The sequence below is a fragment of the Oreochromis aureus genome, linkage group 3 (assembly GCF_013358895.1).
Source record: "Oreochromis aureus strain Israel breed Guangdong linkage group 3, ZZ_aureus, whole genome shotgun sequence".
NCBI classification, from domain to species: domain Eukaryota; kingdom Metazoa; phylum Chordata; class Actinopteri; order Cichliformes; family Cichlidae; genus Oreochromis; species Oreochromis aureus.
The window spans coordinates 33857599-33873749 of record NC_052944.1 but is presented as its reverse complement, the minus strand read 5'-3'; the positions used below and the strand labels follow the sequence as shown (position 1 = coordinate 33873749).

The following is a 16151-nucleotide window of genomic DNA, read 5'->3' as shown; positions in this document are numbered from 1 at the left end:
TCCGGCTGTGGGGTGCTACGCCGACGGCACGAACATCGCTTTCTTTTCGGAGACTGCTCCGACGGGCCGGGTAATTCCTCCTCTGGCGGTTCGGACGGCACGTCCTCCGTGGAAGCGAGCGGTAGCATCGGGGGGGTGAAGGTGGAGTTCGTGGAGAAGGAAGTTTTGTACCAGCGGGTGCAGTGAGTCCAGTAGCCAGGGATAACTGGAAATAAGCTGTTGTAGCCTGGCTTCCAGAATGTAGAGAAATGCTTCCCCCTCATGCTCTAGCCACAGGTTGATTAATTTTGAAACTGAGTCCGTTATGAGCTCTCGAAGCTCCGTGGGTGGGGTGAATGCCGCTGGATCCATATCTGGCTGGTCCGTACTGTCACGGCGAGTGAGATGAGCCATGTAGGAAATAAAGGAGGATCCAAACGCAGACACTTGTAAAGGTGTGAGGGTGGTTTATTAAACACAAAATAAAATGGACAAATGGCGAACGGAGCAAAGACTAAACTATACTGGGAACAAACTGACTACAGAACAGGAACCTGAACATGAATGAGAGCGAGCGGAAACAGATGACGGTTGACAGCAGGGAAACACAGATGAAGCAGGGTGGATACACAGACGGACCAGCAACTACAATGACAGAAGACACGACTAAAATACACACAGAGAAACGCCCAGGGAGATTACACATAGGTGGTGGACAGCTGGGAGTAATTAACGAGACGAGACAAGAGGTAAAACTGAACACATTCACATGAGATGTAGACCTTCACAATAAAACAGGAAACACGAAATCACTACACAAAGACGCAGACTCGACACGGAGACAGACAACAAATGACACAGACTTGAACTATACTATACTGGCACAACCAACGGACAATTCCTAAAACATGAACAGACACATAGAATTCCAATGATAATAATAATAATCAACAAAGCACAAGAGTAACAAAACGATCATTTGAAAATAAACCAAAACATAATAAACTCAAAATGCTGGGTCGAACCAACCCAGAACCGTGACACATCCTCTGTTGTCTTTTGTATGTGCTTCGGAGTTTTTACGTGTTTTGGAGTTTGTACGTGCTTTGTCTCTAGGGGCCACTGTAAATATACTTTTATTTATTCACTCCACATAAAATGTAATAAATAAATCATATAATATAAAAACCAACTATTTACATTTCAACTTTTAACTATTTAAATTTTCAGCTTTTTCCTTTTAAACAAATTTAAAGTGAAACAACACAAAGCACTGCAAACCACAACACAATTAAAAATAAATTAAAATATGAAGCAAAAAGAAGATCCAAATTCTTGTCATATGGGCCTGCATGAATAAACTTTCTGAATCCTTTATCATCTGCAACTGAAAATAGTTGTGGATGATTACTATACCTTTCTAATGTGATGTTGTTGTCCCTGGCTCTCTTTCTCCCTCTTTCCCTCCCGCTCTGTTCCTGTGCTACTGGGAGTATAACTACCGCCCCGCCCCCCTCTTCCCAGCACAAAGCACAAGGCTCGCGTGCGAAGTGAAGCGGAAAAAAAGTGCTAGAGAGAGGGTGAGAGAAAGAAAAGAAACCCCACGGCTCACGTCGTTCACTTCAAAGAGTCGGCTCTAAGAGCCGTTTCGTTTGCGACCGACACATCACCACTGCCTGTGTCTTTTCTCTGGAAATGAACATTTTCAGCCAATATAGGTAATTCATGGCTGGAGAGAGTTGGTAGTCATATACAGTCTGTATAAGTGGGGTTAATATAATAAACATTTGTGGGGACATTGCAGTTACTATGAATTTACAGCAGTTACACAGTGATTAGTAATAAACAGAGCCAGTGAGAGTGAGTAGATTTAAGAAAGTGAGTGACTCAGGTGTGTCAGTTGGTGTGTCATCTGTTTTTGAGTGTAGGGGAGAGTTAGAATTTCTTGGTTTTAAAGCTATGTTAGGAATATTCATAATGTAATTTCCAAAATTTGCATATGATCTGCAATTTGTAGCAGATCTACTGACTATCACATAGCAGCTGGAGCAGACTCCAATGGAGGTCAGTCCACTACTGCCACCTGTGGCCAAGTGCCATAGCCTGCCTACTACTAGATTAACTTGTGACACATCTGCACCTGTTTCTATGACCACATTGAGTAGAGGCTGAGTGGCTGCACTTACCCTGGTGCATTCAAATCCACCCACAAACATATTGAAAGATGCAATGCCAGCAACGTTAATTGTCAAGACTACAACCAATCATTAAGCAAAGACAACAGGGATCATTTGTTTCTGTTTATTTAGCATGCACAACATTTATAGTCGCCTTCTGTACAGGGGAAGTCCACACACACAGTGTGGTACCACCTTCCGCAGAAAGCTGTTTTCGCGATCGCCTCCTGCATGAGAATATCACCAGGTAAACTCGCGACATTTTTAAACATTTGGTTGTTCAACAGCAACAGGACTGACAGAGTGTGTTTGAGGTAAACTCACAAATGTCACAGATGACACATTTGGTGTTTATTTGCTGTTTTGTCAGTAGCAGCTCCTGAAAAGCAAGTCTATCACACATCTGTTCAACCAACGCCAATTAATCTGCGACGCCAGTTAATCTGGAACACCAGCGGCTGCCTTGGGTCTCTCCTCCTCCTGCCTCCCCTTCCCTCATCCACCTGCTGGCCTCTGTGGAAACTCCGCCATAGCCACCACCAAACAACTGACTTATTTTTACACATCTGCCAGCCTCTGGCCAATCCACCATCTTTCATTGTTTATACCGTTACTAAAAGAAAAAAAAAAGTCATGACCCATAACAACGAAAAATCACCATCGATGGTGGGCTGGACTCAAATGTTACTGAACTTCTCCAGCTATGGTCGTGCCATCAGTTAACCCTTTGCATGCCAGCTGTGAAACGCGTGCCCAGGGTTGCCGACCACAGACGTATCGTAAAAGAGTTAGTCATTTATTTTATTACTACCTGTAATTTATTGCAGTTTACTTGTATTTGCTTAATTGTTTACTAAATGTTTGAGGTGTGAAATAAACTGCAATGGAGTTTGTAAACAAAATATGGGTGTGTGTGGTTGGAGGATGTGTTTGTGCGGGGGTGTTTAGGTGATGGGGGGGCGCAAACATTTTTCTTGTAAAACAAAGGGGGGGCTAGCAAAAAAAGTTTGGGAACCACCGTCTCAACCTGTGACAGAGACTTCAGTTCTACTTACATGTCAGGAGGAAGGGGACTGATCCTGCATGGATCTTTTACTTGAAAGTGTAAAACAGGAAGTGAAAAATAAATGTTGTTGTTTTTGTTTTTTTTGTTTCTTGGCTGTTTCTTCATTCATGCTTGTTCACTTTCAGTACTTGTACCTGACCATCTTCAGAGGAATGTGTTTTTATTTTTGTTAAGTCATCAACAGGGGCGATTTTAGCCCATTTTGGGGGGTGCTTCAGCACCCCCCAAAATGAATCAAAGCACCCCCAAAGATTTCTTACTGTTTTTTTGACAATATTTGCTGTTTGTGTGACACACTACTAAAAATATAAAAAGCATACAGTACTTGGTTGAGACGGAACATTTTAACAACAAAAGTATAGATAACCCCTCCCCCCTCCTAAAATAGTTTGTTCCAGCTCGCCCCCACTCTGGCTCTAGGGTCGTTGCTGCCAGAGCGATGGTAGCTGAGACGCAGCGGAGCGGGGGTGGAGTGCCTGGATTAAAACAGGACATATTAGCAGCATTTAACCTTCAGTTACTCTTTATGTAGTTAGATAGGAGTCATGTTTCTTTTTAGCTGAAAAACCTTACACCCAGGTAACCTGCAGTGTTGAAAACGTGTTTTCCAATGATGTTTGCTACCCTACAATCCGTCCTACTCTGTAGTAAATTCAGCGACATTTGACCATCCTGTTGCTCCCACTGAAATGTATACAGCCTATTTAAAATCTAAAACTTAAAATTGTCCGTAGCTACTGTTGTTACCACTTTCCTGTTTGAAATGGATACTAACTAGCTAACTGACTGAATGCCCATTAACCTTATAACTCTTGTTGTGTGTGTGTGTGTGTGTGTGTGTGTGTGTGTGTGTTTGTGTACAGAGAGACAGCCAGGTTCATAATGGATATAAGGAAGTTTTTTCAAAAAAAGGAGCCACATTCAGGTAAAAGTGTAAGAACAAATGATCCATCAATAAAGGATAATGTTGGATCAGTGTTTCAATATTTTATATCTTTTATTAGATGTTTATGTTGTTTGGTTATTTGCCTTTTGGTTGAAAGTACACTGAGAGAGGACTTTTCGTTAGTGATCTTAATAATTTTTTTTCATATTAATGTAATTTTTCATCTAATTGAATCCAATCTATTTGTGTATGATTGTCAGTCCAAAGAGGAGAGAGGAAAGAGGGGAACGTGAGGAGAAAGTACAAGGTCAGGAAGAAGCAGGTAAGAAAACAGACAGGGAATAGTGACAGGCAAAACAGAAACTGTTAAACTGACGAAGAGAAAAAACCTGATTTTACTCACACAATCAGGAAGTTGTGTTCTCCCTATATTAAAGCTGCTATACAGAATCTGCAAAACAAACTGGGTTGAAACATTTTTGAACCTCTTTAACAACATTCCAACATAACATTATCATTGATTGGGAGATTAAAATTAATGATATATTTTTATGTGGTTCAGACAACTCTACTGAAACCTCAGCCAGTAATAGGTAGGCCAACTTTTGGACCGTCCAGTTGTCTGTATGACTGCCGCATACAGACTTATGCGGCAGAGAAACACTTATCAGTGTTTCTCAAACTTTTTACAGTGTGTACCACCTGAGAAAAATGTCAAGCTCTCCCAAGTACCACTATGAAAGCATGAAACTCATAAATCTTACAACACAAAATTAGTATTATTAAATTAGTTAAATTAGTATCTGCAGTAAAGATTTTTTCATACATTGTATACATTCTACCACAGGCAAAGTTGCCTCCATTTTTATAGTTTTTTATTAATATTTTGTAATAATTTATTCTGTTTTGGGAGTGTTTTTTATGTATCTGTATTATATTATACATACACATTAAAAGTGAATCTCTGTCCAAAACATGCACTCAGTTTACTTCTTACTCACTATGAGCATCATTTAAATAACCTTTATCAGATTTGATGGTTTTGTTACAGACTTCTCAAAAAAAAGTGTTTTGCTTTTCTTTCACAAATGTGGGGATTAAATTGTGTTAAAATGTACAAAACGGTGATGTCATGTTTTGTGACGAGGACCCAGGCACAGAGAGACTTGTTGAATTTAAGAATCTTATGATTTAATAAAGAAATTTGCAGACTTGCACAGAGAGGGTAAAATTATGATGACTGATAGCGGAGATGAAGACAACAGATGATGAGGACAGGGAGGAACAGGGGTTTAAATGCACCAAGGAGACAGTCAGAGGGAACTCAGGACAACTGGAGACATTTAAGGATGCAGGGACTGACAGAGACAGGGAAGAAGTCTCATCGTGACGTGTAAAGTTTATCTTGCCTGGCTGGGCAGCTCTGGGTGCTCAGCACCCCCAAAGCTCTGATCCTAGAATCGCCCCTGGTCATCAACAATGAGCTGTGAATCATTCACTCATTAAAAAATGTTGACGTCACCTAGTAAGAATACGTAGTTGATTGTTGTTCATTTGCTGTATCATATGTTTGAAAACCCACTTTTATTCCTTGGCTTTTAAATCAGAATGAGTTTGTATTACTTTTATTTATCTTATTTCTCACTCAAATCTTCTAATTTTATGATTCTTTTTCTTAACTCTTATCATATCTCCCTATGTTTTTATTTCTTTTAATTATCTTAATTGTACAGCACCTTGGTCAACGGTTGTTGTTGTAAATGTGCTATATAAAGAAATTTGACTTTGACTTTGACTATATGCTATCTTTTTTTTTTTTTTTTTTTTTTAAATGCAGTCGTGAACTTTCAGAAGAGGTTGAGTAACATTTGAGTCCAGTGATCTAATTTATGATTTTGATTAGAAAGAAGTAAATACAATATTTTAGCTCTTTCTCTGATGGGACTGAGACACTTATTATGTTTTCTAAATTCTGTCTACTGACTTTTATCCACAGAGTCCAACATTATTTATTTTGGGACAAATACTCGCTTCCAAAGTGATGGAAGAGTGTTTGCTTTTGTTTTTCTTGTGTTTTTTCTTTGATGAACATAAATAAAGATGTATAATAATAATGAAAGTACTTTGTCGTGTCTCTTTTTCCATGTCAGTTGTTTTAATCATGTAAAATCCCTTTTTATCTATTTGCATTTTTTTGTCCATTCTGGGTTTCCTTTCTTTTTTAAATCATTTATAGTTATTAATATTGAATCGTTGCTTCCTTTTACGCAATCACACTGGCATAATGTTGACAGGAAGCAGGTTTGAATTGGTTTCACAGGCATCACTTTTACGAAGACTTTTTTAATTTAACTCAAATAATCTGTTCTGTATTTTATCAGGTGCTTTTCACATCAGTTAGGGAGGACGCCTCAGTGTTTGGAGTCATATCAACCATTAACTTGACCCAAACTAGTTGAGACTGGGATATTTGAAGTTATCATAATAGCTTTCTTAACAAAACAGGCAGGTTGAACTCCTTAAATCCAGAATGGAGATGGTATATTGTTTGTTATGTCAGATTAATCTGCTTTAAAAATCAACAAAGAAATAGTTTGTTAGTGTGTTGAATCCAGAGAATTCCAGACTTTATATTTAAGTGTGTTACACGTAAATAAGGCTTGCATATTTGTGAGCAGCACAACAGGAACAGTTAGCAATGCTAAAAACATGGGCGTAACAGCCACGTGAGAAAACGTTTATAAGATGATTTATCATTCTGTCATCATTCCTGACAGCTGCGTTGGTGATTAGGGGGATACGTGTGGAGTTTCACTTTAGGCCTTTCAGAGTACCAGGAAGTACTTTAACACCAAGCTGTGATTTTTTTCTGGTAATTGTAAAGGAAGTAAGTCAACTAAGCCAAATAAAACTTCACTAAAAACTGAAAATATAGTGCTGATAGCTCAAATCTTTTCTAGTACCTTTATTTTATTCTGATCCATCAAGCCTCTTCTTTTGGTGAAATCCGTGTCCCTGACTCCTTTACTAGTCAATTATTTCTCAGTTTGAACACTCAAAGCGCTTCCTACTATAAATCTCATTCTCCCAGTCACACATGCATTGACACAGTGGTTTTATCTATGCCTGAGTGCTTCATCTAACATTCACACTCTGATGGATCTATTAGTGGATATTTGGGGTTTGACATTCTCTACAAGTCAAGATTAATTCTACTCTTGGTCTAATTTCATGAAACTAACTGAACTATTTATACGCCTAGCCTCCTAAAGAACTGATGTTTGTGTAAAAGTCTCTCTAAGCTTTTACCAAACTCATGTCAGACTTTCTAAACACATTTGTTGACTTTGACTAAAACAGGAAATCAGTAAGAGAGAATCCAACAAACCACATAAAAGAAATATTTGCTTCATGGCTCACCGTGCTGAGCTTCAAACAGTTTTTGATCTCCTCCACTTTCTTCAGTCGCTCCTGGATCATCTGTTGAAAATCGGCCTCACTCTTCTTAATCTGGACCTAATCAGGCGCAAAATAAATGAAAAGGCATTGGTTGGCATGACTACAGGAAGTTGAATTATTCTTTTTCCTCTACGATACAGACTGTAGACGAGGCAAATACATTCATCTCAAAATTCAGCCAAGTTAAATAGTTTGTTAAACTGATAAATATTGAGGTTCTGTTTATTTTAGCATGAAAACTGTAACACTTTCTTGCCTTTTATGCTAGCACTAACAGATTTGTATGGATATTATGTACAGTTTATCTCACTAGCCAAGAAGGAGATAAATCCTAGTGCTCATAACTAATGTAATGCAGCACCACAGCAGTGGAAACCATATTTGGCATCTTGTTTGTCAAGGAGCTCTCGTGATTATAGTACGATAAATTTTTACCCTTTAGTGTGAAAAAACCCTTTTATATCTTGAACCATGCAAACATCCATCAGGTTTAATTGTGGCCTTTAGAAACCCATGTGCCTACCCTAACAATTATTGTAATCATAATCCTTTATTTCAGCAGGTTGTCTTGTGGAGCACTAGACACACTGTTTGTGAGTAGGCACAGCATGGTCTAAAACTAAGTGTGTGTAAGAGGAACTATAGATTTATAAGTATACATAAAAAAATGTAAAATGTTCTGACAGTTTAGAAAGTCCACCACACACCTTCCTCTCCGTGCTCTCGTCCTCTACGGAAACAACCTTGTGATCTCTGTGCTCAGTCTCAGTGCAGAACTGGCACACACACTTCTGCTCATCCCTGCAGAACATCTCCAGCAGCCGCTCGTGCTTCTTACACATCCTGTCCTGCAGGTTCTTCACCGGCTCCATGAGCTTGTGCAGCTTCAGGGTGACCACCCTCTTGTGAGGCTCCAGGTGGGATTCGCAGTACGATGTCAGACACACCAGGCAGGACTTTAATGCCTTTACCTGCAGGGACGTGGCGGCACAGACATCACACACCACCTCACCCGGCTGGGCTGAAGACAGCGGCGCGGCCGATGAGCAGACTATCATCTGTTTGAATGTGTCTGCGAGCTCTTTGAAAGTTATATTTATGCTTTTTTCGGGCCTTGAAGGGAACGACCTGTCACACGCGGGGCACTGGCAGACGTCAATACCTTCCCACTTGCTCTGAATGCAGGTTTGGCAGAAGTTGTGTCCGCAGGGAGTTGTCACCGGGTCTGTGAACACCTGCTCAGACACAGGTTCAACCCTAAACTAATACAAAATCAGAATAAACTCAAAACACAAATGAAATCCAAGGAAACACAAAACGCTGGGTCAACGACCCAGGATCATGACAGTACCCCCCCCCAAGGGCTGGCTCCCAACAGCCACAAAAACACACCACCAGACCCAGGTGGGCGGTGGGGGGTCCAGGAAGGACGGCCCGGAACAGAGCAAAACAAGAGCCCCCCAGGAATTCAAACCAAATGTCCAAAATGCACACAGAGGAGCAGAGCCCAAAACATAGTTCAGGTGGCCGGCCTGGGGGCCAATAGCACAGAAAGGCCAGGATAAGACAGTTCAGGAGGCCGGCCATGAAGAAGGCAGTGGCGGTGCGCAAACAGTTCAGGAGGCCGGCCTCGTGGGAGGCAGTGGCGGCAACAGAAGTCCGAAGGGCGGCCAAGCGGGAGGCAGTGGCGGCGACAACCCCGTTCAGGAGGGCGTCCACGATAGCGATGATAACCAGCCAGCGGCCTGGAAAATGGCCGGTGATGTTGAGGCAGCAGTTTGGGACCTGAAGGTGGCGTGATCCCTGCAGCACCAGAAGAGGCAGAGGCTGGACAAGGCGGCGTGGATGAGGCTGCTGCTGCAGGCGGCGTGGATGAGGCCGCTGCTGCAGGCGGCGTGGATGAGGCCGCTGCTGCAGGCGGCTGCTGCAGGTGGTGTGGATGAGGCCGCTGCTGCAGGCGGCGTGGATGAGGCCGCTGCAGGCGAGCATGATGTGTTGATTGCAGGTGGTGGCTGAACAGTCTCCTCGGGCCCCCCAGCTGACGAGGAAGGTTGCTGGACGGGCTCCCTGGGCCCTCCAGCCGAGCCGAAGAGGAAGGTTGCTGGATGGGTTCCTCGGGCCCTCCAGCTGACGAGGAAGGTTGCTGGACGGGCTCCTCGGGCCCCCCAGCGAAAACAGTCCCAAAACCAGCGGGCACCAGGGCCCCTGGCACACGCAGGGCTGAAACAGCAGGCACGTGGGCCTCTGGCAGGAACAGAGCAGGACCGGCAGGCGCACGGGCCTCTGGCAGGGACAGAGCAGGACCGGCAGGCGCACGGGCCTCTGGCAGGGACAGAGCAGGACCGGCAGGCGCACGGGCCTCTGGCAAACACAGAGCAGACTGCAGCTGCACCGACCCCGCTCAGGCAGCGACAGCCGGGTGCAGTCCTCAGCTGGGTTCTTAGCCTCCAGGGGTCCAGAGTCAGCTGAGGGCTGTAATTTAACCTCTGGTGAGGCCCTGGAGCAAGTAACAGTCTCTAAACCAGCCAGCTGTTGAGGAACAATTACATTTTCAACGTGTTCGTCTCTCTCCAAAAAATACGTACTAGAAAAAGAGTCCAAAATGGGAGGCACAGACACAGCCTCCCGTACAGAGGGAGTCGGTGAAGACAGAGATTGCATAGATGACTGGGCTAGCGGGGATACCGGAGGCTGAGCTGAATGCTGCTGGGCAGCTAAACGAGCTTGTGGCTGGGCAGCTAAACGAGGTAAAGACAGCTGAGCAGGAGAATGAACAAGCAACAAACAGTTCTCCTTGTTATCTGTTGCACAAAACAAAGCCCCTGAATAAACTGTCCCACAGTCCAAAACAGAAAAAGGGTCCTTCTCACTCACCACAGCCGGCAGTTCTGAAGTCCCAATATCCGGCTGTGGGGTGAGCACCGAGGACAGACACAGGTAGGGCTGATAAAACACTAAACTCCAGGTTCAACCCTAAACTAATACAAAATCAGAATAAACTCAAAACACAAAATGAAATCCAAGGAAACACAACGCTGGGTCAACGACCCAGGATCATGACAGAAACATTAAAGACTTTTGTAATTTGTTTTTATTTTAAAGGCAAGACTGGAAAAATACATATGCAAGGTCATTTAAGGTGAATCCAGATATTTGGAAATTCTGCAATGAAATGGGTACATTTGATATTAATGGTTAAAATTAATACGTTTTTAATTATTTTATTTAAGATAAAATGTATCAATTGAAATATGGTATCAAGTTACACGAGTTAACTGCTGTCATTTATGAGCAGTAACTCCGACAAGTCAGCTCTGACAAGTGTTCAGGTTTTTTTTTTGGTTTGTTTGTTTTGGGTTTTTAGTCCACGTTGTTTCAGTTTCTGCATGAACGTAGCCAGCTTGTCACCATCTCATTGGTTGGTCCTGCCTTGAAGCTTTACTCTTAGTGCTTTTTTTGCCTCTATCACCATCTTGGTGTTTCCATAGTGAATGTGAGAAGTGTGATGACAGTCTGAGAAACCAAGGGTGACTTTTCTAGTAGAAATTGGCTTTGATTTTTAGATCAGAAAGATCATGTGCATCATTTATATACAGTATATGTTTCTGTCTTAACCTTCTGAGGTGTGAGTCCCTATTTCTAACCCTTATTGACCCTAATTTCACCCTTGCCCTATAATTCGGGGAAAGCAAAAACAGGCTTTGTTCCCTCTCTTGGTTCACATTTGTTGCCTAATGGACAAAACTGAAGAGAACAATTTAATAAAAAGTCCATTTTCTGATTGTCCCAGTTCAGAGTTGGGATTAGATGTTAATAGCAGGTGGTGAGGGGCAAAGGCTGTGTGGTTTTTTTTGGCTTCCCCAATCCGATCTGATATTAATTTGGCAAAGAGGGAAATAAAAGCAATGCACAGGAGATCATATGTCACTGCTGGGCCTTGAGTTATAGGGTATTGTTGCACTCAAGATCTTCTTGTGTGTTAAGCAATTAGGGGTCCTGAGGTAGACTAGTAGACGGGTTTAAGGGTTGTGATTATCATAATGATTTAGATGTTAAAGGGTTGTTAAAGGGTTAAATGCTCACAAACATAGTGGTGTTGGAAGAACTGCAACCACAGGAGAATATGAGGAAAGCAGCTCCTGAAGAAAACCCAACCTGGCAGTTATTACCAAATAACTACAATTAGTAAAAACTGAACTTTACGCCCTTTGTTAAAGAACCAGCTTAGCTAAATTTGTGGTAAACAAATGAAAGTTTACTGCCCTTAGCTTTGCATAATTACTGCTTCTCTCCAGAAGTACCAGAATCAGCCAGCCAGCTCACTAATGTTAACTTTTCATATTATTTGTTTAATCTACTCCATAAACCAAGGTGTAAAAACAGCAGTGGGGGTTTCTTATCCAAGTAACGTGAAGCCACAGCGAGACACAGCCAACTTTTTACACCTTTTTAAAATCTTTATAGTGAGCTAAGTTTGACAACTGCTACGTAGTCACTACACAAAGGGATTTATATGAATCTCCCCAGCCAAGAACAGGCATTGTACTCCAAACTCCCTTAAGAACACATTCCAGTGCAAACACAGTAAAGGCTTTTAGGCCATATACAGATCTAACTGGGTCAATCATTACAAACTTCAGTCATCATAAAGATTTATTCCATACTTGGAACAAGCTGATCGGGCAGTGAGTGGATTTTAACTACGCTGAAAGCTACAAAACTAAAGAGGAAGCAGCTTATGTAAAGGCACCAATTAAATGCATTCAGTCAACAAGTGCACAAACAGGCGGCTGTTTTTTTAGAGGATAGTCTTAAGCACACAAGTAAAGCTTGTTACATTTCAAATGCAAACAACTAGCAACATTTTACATGTGTTATTACTGTACTCTTTGAATACTCAGGATTTAGCTTTGTGCAGCAAGCCGGCTATCTAAACAACTGTCCAATAAGTGGTGCACATGTGCTGTTCCTCTTTTGAATTAATTGATGCTGCTTGACCTGATCTGTTTCACAGTTTAAGAATTAAATAAAAAACTTTCTGCTCATACTTACAGCTTTTCTTCTGTAATGGAAGTTATCCAGCCACTCCTGTGTTCTTACTGACAGCAGATCAGGTGACTCCTGCTGCATAAATTGGCATGAATAGATAACAGGACTAGCTGTTAAACAGGAAAATGTAACGTCACAACTGTTATTCATCAGCCCAGCCCTCCCACTCCTGAGCCCTGCTCCGGTTTCTCTTTACTTCCTAATCTTAAAACGGCAGCATTCTCAGCACAGCCCAGCATTAGTTACATACCACATGAATGTGCACGTTTAGCACATACTTTGTGTGCACAGGAGTGTGTAATAATAGGTTTCATACTAGCAAGGAGTGTGTTTACCTCATGGGTGTGGTGTTTAAGTCCAATGGTTCAATGTTTTCCCCTCACGAAGGCCTTAGACAGCAGAATACTCTGAGGAATGCTGCAGAGCTTTGCACTGGTTAAAAGGACATGTTCAGCTTTCATAATCAAACTTGAATAAAAGCCATGAGGAAGAATAGATGGGCACAGGGAAGGCTGGCTGATATCATCTCTGAATGGAGCTACAGTAGCTGTTTCACACCCACTGGGGCTCTTAGATAAAAACTGGAGCCAAACTGGTTGGTTTGAGCTCATTTTCAGATTAGTGATCATGTGACTGACGTGTGATGGAGTCTTTTCAAAGCGCTGGAAGTGTTGAGCTCCGACTTTAGAACAAATTTACTGAGTGGTAAAGTTTCATGAAGTTTCTTCTTGTACTCCATTTCAATTTTAACTCTACGTTTATTCTACACATTTACTGCTTTATTATTTTAAATTGTTTCATGCAGAAGATAAGAAGTGATAAGTACATATCTGATAAGTATATGATAAGTACATATACCTCCAGATCAACGCCAGTAAAACCAAGGAGCTGGTGGTAGACTTCCGCAGGCACAAACATCCTCCACTGCAACCACTGAACATCCAGGGTATGGACATCGAGGCTGTGGACAGCTACAGGTACCTTGGTGTTCATCTGAACAACAAACTGGACTGGACTCATAACTCAGACGCCCTCTACAGGAAAGGGCAGAGCAGGCTGTACCTGCTTCGGAGACTCAGGTCGTTTGGAGTGGAGGGCCCACTCCTGAAGACCTTCTATGACTCTGTGGTGGCCTCAGCCATCTTTTATGGTGTGGTCTGCTGGGGGGGCAGCATCTCTGCTGGGGACAGGAAGAGACTGAACAGGCTGATCCGAAGGGCCAGCTCTGTTCTAGGATGCCCTCTGGACCCAGTGGAGGTGGTGAGTGACAGGAGAATGGTGGCTAAGCTCCCAGATAGCAAGGAAACATTGAAACAATGTTGAGTCAATATCAGGCGACATCATTGAAGCAACGTTGAAGTGTGACGTTGACCCAACGTCACTCTTGCACCCATTTTTAATGTTGAAACAACGTCAGGTTTTGATGTTGAATCAATGTTGAAACCTGACATTGATTCTACGTTATATTTTCTAACACTGTTGACATTGAAACAATGTCAGATTCTGATATTGAAACACTGTTGAGCTATGGTGTTGATTTTCCACCTCTTTCGCACAGTTGCTTTTTATTGAAAAAAAAACAAAAAAAACAAAAAAGGTCAATAGACATGTATCATTTGCAAAATACTTTATTAAAAGACAAAGTTTCCTATTTACATTTCTATGTTTCACGTCACTTTTTATTATTTACTCCGGGATGGGGATGGATGATGTGCGTCCCTGCGCGCCACCCGTCTGATCTGGAGCATATCTGAGCCATTTCTGGACTGCTTGAGCAAAGACCAACTCAGACATAGAGTTCGCCCCTACTTGCTGCACCAGGCCATCTAGGACAAAAATAGACACACACACAAAAAAACAAAGACAAAAAAAGGGAATTAGAGCACATGAATAAGCTCTTGTTAATTGTCTTCAGCAGGGAGAAAGTATGTAAACTCCTAGGCTGATAAACATGAAAGTCACCAGGCGGAAATCAGCAAACTGCCGCATTTGATTCCCAAAGAGCTATAAGCTGAAAATGTGGTATGTCTCAGCATGGTGTGCCGTGTATCCTTTAAAAAAAAAAAAAAAGAAAAAAAAACATAGTCCTCGGGCTGTACAAAGTGTACAACCCGAGGACAAAACAAGTCAAGACCAAAGACTCCATCTCCAGATTAACCGGACATGAAAGTCTTATTAAGAAAGACAAAGTAATATAGCAAAAACCAGACATAGGAAATGTGAAACGCACCCAGCACATCAATTGATCCCTTTATTGTTCACTTTAGGCTCATAAAACTACAATAAATGTTAAAACTTACCAAATATGCATCTGCACAGCGCTGTCTCTTTAAATGCCCTTTTTTTGCTTTGTCTGGTCCTTGGTTTTTTCCTGCCCAGTTGAGTACAGAGGCCAGCTCCTTTGTAATGGCATAAACCATTACACGGCGGACTCGCACCTCCAGTGTGGTCCAGCAGCACCAATCAACGCAAAGCGTCTCACCTATAGACACATTTTATGAGATGGAATTAGCGTGTCTCATGTCTTAAATGTGTATGCAAGAGCTGGTGTTTACTTCATGTAATTGATGATAGAAACATGTCATTTAGTTTTCCCTAAAGCCTGATTTTCAAGTCATACAAAGAATAAACCAAAGTATTGGCAGTACAATGTATTTCTATTCCCTTTTGTTGGATATTCATTTGTTAGTTCTTGTAACTGCTAAAACTGTTTACTAGTTTTTGCCTGTCACATATATTTGTTATACCATGTAAACTGTGAAATTCCAAGATTTTCAAACTTTTCTGGAATCTACAGAAAAAAAAAAAAAAAAAAAAATCACAACAAGATGACATTCAGGAGTATAAATTGGGGTTTTTTTTTTTAGATAAGAGTACAATGACATTGTGATGCAGCTTTAAAGCTTTTTTGAAAGCATACCATCTATAGGGAAGACATGAGACTCTGCATGCTGGCGAGATCGCAAAGCTGTGTCGGCTTGTGCCGGAGTGGCGAAAGGTGCCGGAAGCTGGGTGTGGCATTATGATGGTTGCTATCAGTGGGCTGGGGGGCAGACTGCGGAGTGATGAGGGCTGTTTAGAAAAAGATAATTTTTTAAGTATTTAAGAATACAGACAACTTGTCAAAAAAGTTTCCTCGTGTCAGACACAGATATGTACACAGACACTAGACAGTATTTTATTACCTGGTATTTTCACTCGAGGGGCCTGGGGAAACCGTTTTTTTGTAGGCTGCTCATCCTCTGAGTCCGTATGTGTGTACAGGGGATTTGGTCTAAAGAAAAGAAATTAAAAACGGTCTTAAGTAATTGTAAATATGCTTTTGGCATATTGTTTCCTAAAGTTAGTTTGATTTCTAACAACACACACAGGAAACAGAGACGTGCAAGAAGGTACAGTATACAATGAATTTTTGAAGTGCACAAGTGTACACGACTTTGCATTTTTAAAAAGTTTACAAACTTCCACTTTTTGGACTATATTATGTGGTGATATTGCAGTATGCAAGCACCACAGATATGTATAAAAGACAAGA

At 41.7% G+C, this 16151-nt stretch overlaps 1 protein-coding gene across 13 annotated transcripts in view; it reads right to left on the bottom strand.

Moving 5' to 3' along the window:
- The window catches only part of LOC116333683 (polymeric immunoglobulin receptor-like), a 180766-nt gene that overhangs the window by 29299 nt on the left and 135316 nt on the right, over positions 1 to 16151 (bottom strand). For 3 of the 13 annotated variants that reach the window (XR_005612475.1, XR_005612476.1, XR_005612474.1), the window contains exons 1-2: positions 8275 to 13443; positions 7529 to 7624 (exon numbers count right to left, since the gene is read on the bottom strand). The exons of 8 other annotated variants lie outside the window; for them this stretch is intronic. The gene's annotated coding sequence lies outside the window, so the exon portion shown is untranslated. Of the gene's footprint in view, positions 1 to 7528; positions 7625 to 8274; positions 13444 to 16151 lie in introns of those variants that run through there. 2 more of the 13 variants (XR_005612477.1, XR_005612478.1) reach the window with 2 other exon arrangements.